A 7,719-nucleotide genomic window follows, 5' to 3' on the forward strand; every position below is an offset into this window, starting at 1 on the left:
AAAAAAAGATAATAGCTTTAAATGACTAATTATTGTACTCTCTCATGTTCCGTACCATTACTCTGCACCCTGAACTGATGCCTAGCAAAAATAATTATAAACAGCGGACCGTTTAACCAATAATTAATGTATATAAGATAACATAAGATACTATATATATATATATATATATATATATATATATATATATATATATATATATATATATATATATTATATATATATTCTATATTTCAGCTTCAACTGTTTTTTTAGAGGACAGTGAAGTTGTCAGGTCAGCCAGGCACTTGGTTGTCTTTGCTGACTTCAGACAGTGCAGCTGGTCCCAGTCAGGATAACTCCAGGTTTTTTGTGTATTTTTATTTATTATTGTGGTAAGGATAGTGTGGTAAAGTAATTCCCTGTTATGTATATGTATTTGTGCATACATAGTTTTATTAAATTGCTTTCATTAAATTCATTTCATGATTTGACCTCCATAAGCAGCACACTGTTCAGCAGAGGGCCACCATCCAAACTGAGATGACAAGGTTTTGCAACTACATGATTTTTATTTAATACTGACATAAATAAACATTATATTATTTGATGGTAATTATTTTGGTTTGTAATTGATTTTTTATTTTTTATTTTTTGGCCATCAGATCATTTCCGGAGGTTTTCAGCATAGGACAGGGTAAAAAGGCGAATGCTGTCCCCATCAAACCTGTGAAAATATTACCTGTTAACTTTTATCTGCTTCCTCACCAATATGAGCGAACACCTAAGGAGAGTGAGCAGCTGGTACATATGCAAGCTGGGTTGGGGCGAAAGACAATGCAAATGGATGAAAATACAACTTTTGACGAAGTAAGTATGCATGATGTCTCTCTTGTATCTTTTAAAATTCTCTTTTGCTAATGTAAGAGTTTAACTCTGTATAGCTGGAACATGGGTGCTGAGGTGCTCTTAAGCACATTACTGTAATGAAACACTATAAGCTGTTTGTACCAGTGTTGGACTTGTAACTGTTGGGCATTTCATTTTTACTCAGTGTTATTTACATTGTAAGCTATGTACCCAACTGAAGGAGCTGTTCCCAACATTTCAGGAAGTAAAGGGAGGTTGGCTTGTCTATAAATTTTCAGGTAATCATCAGGAACATAGTGATACATTGCAATGAAAATAAATATCACATCAAATACATTTCTGATTTCCATATTTTGTGTAAGTAAATACCTTTGTGCTAAGCTTAAAGCATGAAGACTGGCATAACAAAATAAAGGAATGATCTAAAAAAAAAATCCAATAACACATTGGGGTTGTGAGTATTTTGTGTAATGTTAAGTTAATTTTATTTATTAATTTTTTATTTTTTAAGGAGGATGGGGCTCCCGGAAGCTCACCCTTATTCCACCGATGAGAGCGGGTACAGTGCCAAGCATTTGAAGGCAGCAACACAAGGTTTTAAAGAGTGCTTTACACAGCTCCTCTTCAAATGGAGCTTGACATCACTGCTCTGCACCTGAATCTGAAACATGTAATGACATGACAAAAGAGAAATGGCAGAAATGTGGAGTCACTTATCAATTAGTCATCCTGACTGCACACATAAAGTCCTGTGTGTCAGCTGATGAAGCTGAACAGATCAAAAAAGGAAGATATATTAAAGTAGTTAAATTCATTTAATTTAATACATAATTTGAAATGATAAATACGTAATGCTTTTGGAGACACCAGATTATCTCAAAAATTCTTATCTCAGGTTTTTTGTTTTCTTGCATATGCAGGTTAAAGGGAAAATTTTGTCTTTTAGTCTTTCATATCGCAAAAAAAAAAAAAAAAAAAAAAAAAAAAATAAATAATTAAATAATATTTGGAAGATTTTTTTTTTTCACATTTAATGATCAGTCTTCAGAATATCTTGTTGTTCAATCCATGGTAAAGAATTTTTTTTGGAACTGTTAATACATTTCTGTGACGTAAAACAGAAATAGAATACACAATTAGCTTTAGCTGAACTGTTTTATGTTGCTTTTTTTTTTTTTTTTTGCAGATTGGAAAACTGAACCAGATAAAAATAAAGCATCATCCTTATACACAAAGGAAATAATTTGCCAACATGAGATGAGAAAGCCCCTCTTGATGAGCATGGATTTGAGGATGGACAAGGAAGATCAAGACAGAGAACTTGTTGCATTCTACAAACAAAACGGCATAGAATGAGCAAGCCCTGTGAAGTGCAGACTCCAAGGTGGTATTCAACAAGTAAATAAATACATTTTGTGGCATTCCTAGCTAGGTTTTAATGGCCATAACTTTTTTTTTTTTTGGACTGTTTGCTGTAAATTGCTGTTACATTCAGGGGATGCTGACATTGCTGAAGGAGTAAACCAGACATTTCTTGTCTCCTGTTATACAGAGGCTTCAGCATGGATTTAATTTTAACATGGGTATTTCAGCTATTTTTGATGAAACACTGACTATAGTATTTTGTTTCATCTTTGAATCTAAAATATAACTTTTAGCCTATTATTTTAAAACAGGAAATACTGCAAGGACCTGTCTCTTTGAAGGTGAACCAGGTCATCTTGTTCCATCATCATCACAATTTCTGGTAGAGAGTGATCTGTTCCTTGTTGCAGGACAAATGATTGGACTTTCTTTCCTACATGGTGGACCTCGCTGGCTGGAGTCAGCCAAGCAATAGTCCATGTACTACTAGAGGTTCACCTGAGACTGCTACAGAGCAGATAGAAGACTGTCCTGACCATGATATTCCTGAAACCAGAAAACTGGTATCACATTAGTAGCATAATTTAGCTGTAATTTAAACAATTCATAATTGCATTAATTTTTTTTTTAGCATTGGTGTACTATAATATTCATTATATTCATGTAACCTAATATATGTAATAATAGGTCACTGGAAGGAGATGACGGCAGGTGAAACAAACACGTAAAGGACTCAAAGAAACCAGAGTGTGGCCGCTGCTGACTGAAAGGAAAGATGTGGATATCTTTCCGAGGGAATGTGAAAATTCACTCACCCCTTTGGTAAGTTTAATTTGGTTATGAAGCGATGTGCATATAGAACTGTTGCAACAGAAATGTGTTATTGTTTCCAGATGCTGCTTCCCTGTATCTGCTGACCCTCTGATAGCAGTGTGGATGATGACGACGAGCACGATTCTTCACAAGAAGATAGATGTCACATCTCAGGGTATCTGCATCACTTCACTGAGACAGGTATAAATCTTTACTAATTTGTTTTATTAGGTGTGTATGAAATGTGCTTGATACAGTTTGCTGGATTTTACAGCACTGGGTATATGTCTGATGACCTGGATTAGATCATGGAGTGGTGGCAGGGATGAAAACTGAAAGACTATTTCACCACTGCTTCCTTCAAGATTTTCCCCCACGGGCTTTTATAAAATTGAGTAAAAATAAAGCCTGTGGTAAATGTAACTTGACAATACTTTGATATGTTTTCTATAATGTAAACTGCACACACCCACAAATCATGAGTTGTGAACCATTTATGTACATTTTTGAAAAGATATGCTTTTAACGTCTGATATGTGTGGAGTGTACACTGCAGAACAAAACTTCTGAGGATTGTTTAATTATGTTTAATACTGAATTTATTTTACTCATAAATTGAAGAAACTCATAAAAGCCCAGAGGAACTTGTGGTAACCAGAGGGGGGTGTTTTGTCATCATACGTCCACTACTCTATTTCTCAAATAGGAAAGGGGGGTATATATATATATATATTATATAAATTTTTATTTTATTTTATTTTATTTTATTTTATTTTATTTATTTTATTTCTTTATCTAGCATCCAGCTCTGACATTAAGGACTTGGTGAAATTGTGGCTGGGGTGGGAAGTGCAGATGGAAAAGATGGGAGTGGAAGTTGTTACTGCTGACATGCTGAAATCCTCCACTTCCTGCCTGAAATCCATGTAATGACTTGGTAATCGTAGCATGTTGAAGACATGCTATGATTACAAAGTCATTACATGGATTTCAGCCATTTTAAGGACGAGCTCCTTAAGTGCACTGGCACTTCTGAGTTTTGGTTTTGAGCTTGTGTAGTTATGTGAAATCCAATACAGTAATACAGACACCATGTCTATAAATGTTAACAGTACCACAGTTTGCTCTGTGTTGTTTGGACTTGTTGGTCAATTTTCATGCAGTTTATCTATGCACATGTTAATGTAGAATTGCTATTTTATTTTGAGAAGGGGAAGCCCCCATGAAATAGTTTTCAACAGAGCTACATAGGTTTTGAAGCAATTTAGCTCTCCATAGTGCTATGTACTTATTAATGAACCAGCTTTTGAAAAAATCAGTTTCCATTACTCAAGTGACTGGCAAAACTGCACTGCAGCCGTGTAAATGTCTATCCCGTGGGATTGTGATGCTGATCTTGGATCCACTGTGTCCTTCAGTGCTGCAAGTTGCTCTGGTGTAAGAGGACATTCTACAGTAGAACATTAACACCAACACTTTCATCAGGAGTCAATCCACTGCTTTCCCAATCAATATCAGCAATGTTCCGTTCCCTGGGTGAACAAAGAACAACATTTCTGTATAAATGGTGTACAATCTCAGTTCCTGTAATAGTTCCAAAAACTACATTTATACGAGTACTAGAATGCTAATTAAGTGTTTAAATGCCAGCGAAGGAACATTTTAATTCTTACAACTCCTGTAATATTTATATTAAAAAATAAATAAAACATGGCTGTAAATTTGCATGAACAATTACACCTCTTCATCTCGGGGATCATCAACTGGATAATGAATTTGACCCAATTCCCAGAGCTGGTTTGGAGACGTGTTGTGTTCTGTTCGTAAAGGGTGATTATCTCACCCATCTCAGAAAAGATTGAGACCATCTTGTAGCCTTGGAAGGAATGTGTAGTGCAAAAGAAGAGGTGCGTTTGGTCTGCAATATGAAGGTAGTTGGATTCCTCAAGATGTTGTAGTACATCATGGTACACACTGGTCACTGCAGTCCACACATCTCTCCGCAGTCTTTTGATTCTACAACATAAAGCATCACAAGATAATTCTGAAGCAATTAGTTGGTTCAAACAAGCATTTGGAGAATAAAGCACAAGACTACATAGTAGATATGTCTGCTACACAATACTTTCTTTACATACCTTTGATTGTGGACACTTTTTCCTGAAATGAAACTGCTTCTCCCTGTGCCACGAACTGTGAACATTAAACGTGCAATGTCCACGTTCTCCTCTGACCCTGTACTGACCATAAAGTTGGTCAAGACAATGTTTTAATACTTAACATAATGCTCATTTATAAAGCATAATACAATGGTTCTGGTGAAGAACATTAAAAATTATGTGGAGAAAAAAATAATGTTCTCATATTATGAAATATTACAATTTAAAATAATGTTGGTTTTTTTAATATACTTTAAAATATAATTTATTTCTGTGATGCGCAGCTGAATTTTCTCCAGTCTTCAGTGTCACATGATCCTTCAGAAATCATTCTAATATACTGATTTGATGCTCTTAATATCAGTGTTGGAAATGGTTGTGCTGCTTAATATTTTCTTGGAATCTCTGATCATTTTTTCTGGATTCATGAAGGAATGAAAAAGATTTGGAATGACATGAGGGTGAGTAAATTATGACAATTTTCATTTATGGCTGAAGTATCCCTTTAAAGGAACACAATCCCTTTGAGAACAAAAATTATGATAATTTTTTGATGTAATCCATGAGCTCTCAGACCTTCCATAGACACAGAAATGTAGTAAGGACATTATTAAAATGTTCAATTCATTAATATGTTATGTGTAACAACAACATTTAAACTTACCTTATCAATGGACTATATGGACTATATATCAAATTCATTATCCAGTTGATGATCCCCTGACACTTGGTAGATCATTGTTGTAATTTATTATAAATATGCACATTTATTCACACACAACAAAATAATAAAACATTAAAGACTTATAAATTTTTTGTGCTGTTTGCTTAAACTTCATTCACAAACGATTTTTAACAGTTAAGCTTAACATACCCTTAAAAATGAACTATGGTTTTAAAAGTTAAAAAGCAAAACACAAAAACTACACACTTAAACTATGATAACCACAAATTAACCATGTCATAAAATATATTTAACACGACTGACTTTGTATTTTAACATGAATTAATCAAAACATTGTAAGTTATCAATTATAACCGATTCACTGTACAGAAAGAGAGCAAAGAATCAATCATCAAAGTCAAGAACATTATCATTGACTTCAGTCTCAAAAACTCTAATTATAATCACTGAAGCAGTTGTGAAATGAATCTCTTACATTGTATGCACAGCTGTACATTGTTGTTTATGAAGAGAGAATTCACCACAGAACAGCAAGCGTGCGTTCTGCCTCATATTAGCTTTCTTTTTCTTTTGGGAAATTGCATTCAAAATCCACTTGGCTCAGAAATCTGAGGTCTCTGGTTGAAATCGTGTTCCGGGAGGAGCAGTGTTTCGGCGGGTCCCTCTGGTCTAGTTCCCCGAGTACGTGTCCAGTAGAGCCGTGCGTTAATCCGTCCCTGGAGTTTTGATGCTCACACCTTGTCCAGACTGAAGACAGTAGAAGCTGTTGATTATAAAACAAACACCAGAGACCGCTTAGACTAATGTGTCACATGCTGGGAATGCTAACATTATATCTAAATATAAACCATAAATGCTTAAAAATCACTTACCTCTGTGTGATTCATGATCAGAAGTTTGTTGTTTGAAAATACGTCTATAAAACTTTGCCATTATTCATTTCTTTTGAAACAGAAATCCAGAAATATATTCAAGCTATTTCATCCTCAAAGAACTCCAAAGCTCTTCAGACGATAAACCTGTGCCTACGTTTTCATTTATTTTGGTGAATTTTCTGTATTTCATTTCTAATTGATATTGTGCTTTGATTCTCATTTTATTTGAATAGGTACTTTTACATTTGCTATGTATTTATATGTTTTCATACCGTGCCAATAAAAATGAAAATAAAAATAATAAAAAAAGTAAAATATTTCTGCACACATTTCTCATGATGATATCAAGTGGAAGTCCCTCTTCTCGAGATGACACATATTTAAAAAAAAATAAACACATACATACAAAGGTTACACACTCAAATGTTAGACCTGATTAAAATATAAGAAAATGTACAAGTGATAAGTTGTCTATTTCTGAATTTCAGAATACACAGTTATGATGATCTATATTAAATCTGGACAGCTCAGGATATAAGCCCATCACTGAAAATATCGAATTGATTTTCTTGGTTTTCAGTGCTGTATAAACACATCAACACTGCTACACACATTACACTTCCATGCATTCATTTAACTTTACATCACTGATCCCTGACTCTTACATTCTGTGTTCTTCTTTTTTTTTTTTTTTGTTATAGTTTGATTTTGTTTTCTTTTCTTGTGTCTTCAGTCTCTGTGATCCGTGTGTCTCTGTGTCTTCAGTCTCTGTGATCTGTGTGTCTCTGTGTCTTCAGTCTCTGTTGATTGTGTGACTGTGACGTCGCTGTAGCGGCTCTTATTCACCATCAGCTGATCCCGAGGAAACTGAACTGACGTCTAAATACTGAGAGTCCTACAATAAAAGCACACAGACAGTCAGATATGAGTATGAGACATTACTGCTGTCACACCACATCAGCAGATCCAGCTC

General features: G+C 34.6%; 1 long non-coding RNA gene across 1 annotated transcript; it reads left to right on the forward strand.

Annotated features, from left to right (window-relative positions):
- The first annotated feature begins 2,360 nt into the window (after nt 1–2,360).
- On the forward strand, nt 2,361–3,394 carry LOC122136650. Its single transcript, XR_006154290.1, has 3 exons — nt 2,361–2,777; nt 2,902–3,036; nt 3,108–3,394. It is a non-coding gene; the product is annotated as an uncharacterized LOC122136650 (long non-coding RNA).
- Nucleotides 3,395–7,719: the final 4,325 nt, after the last annotated feature.

This window comes from Cyprinus carpio, chromosome B3, assembly GCF_018340385.1.
Source record: "Cyprinus carpio isolate SPL01 chromosome B3, ASM1834038v1, whole genome shotgun sequence".
Classification (NCBI taxonomy): Eukaryota; Metazoa; Chordata; class Actinopteri; order Cypriniformes; family Cyprinidae; genus Cyprinus; species Cyprinus carpio.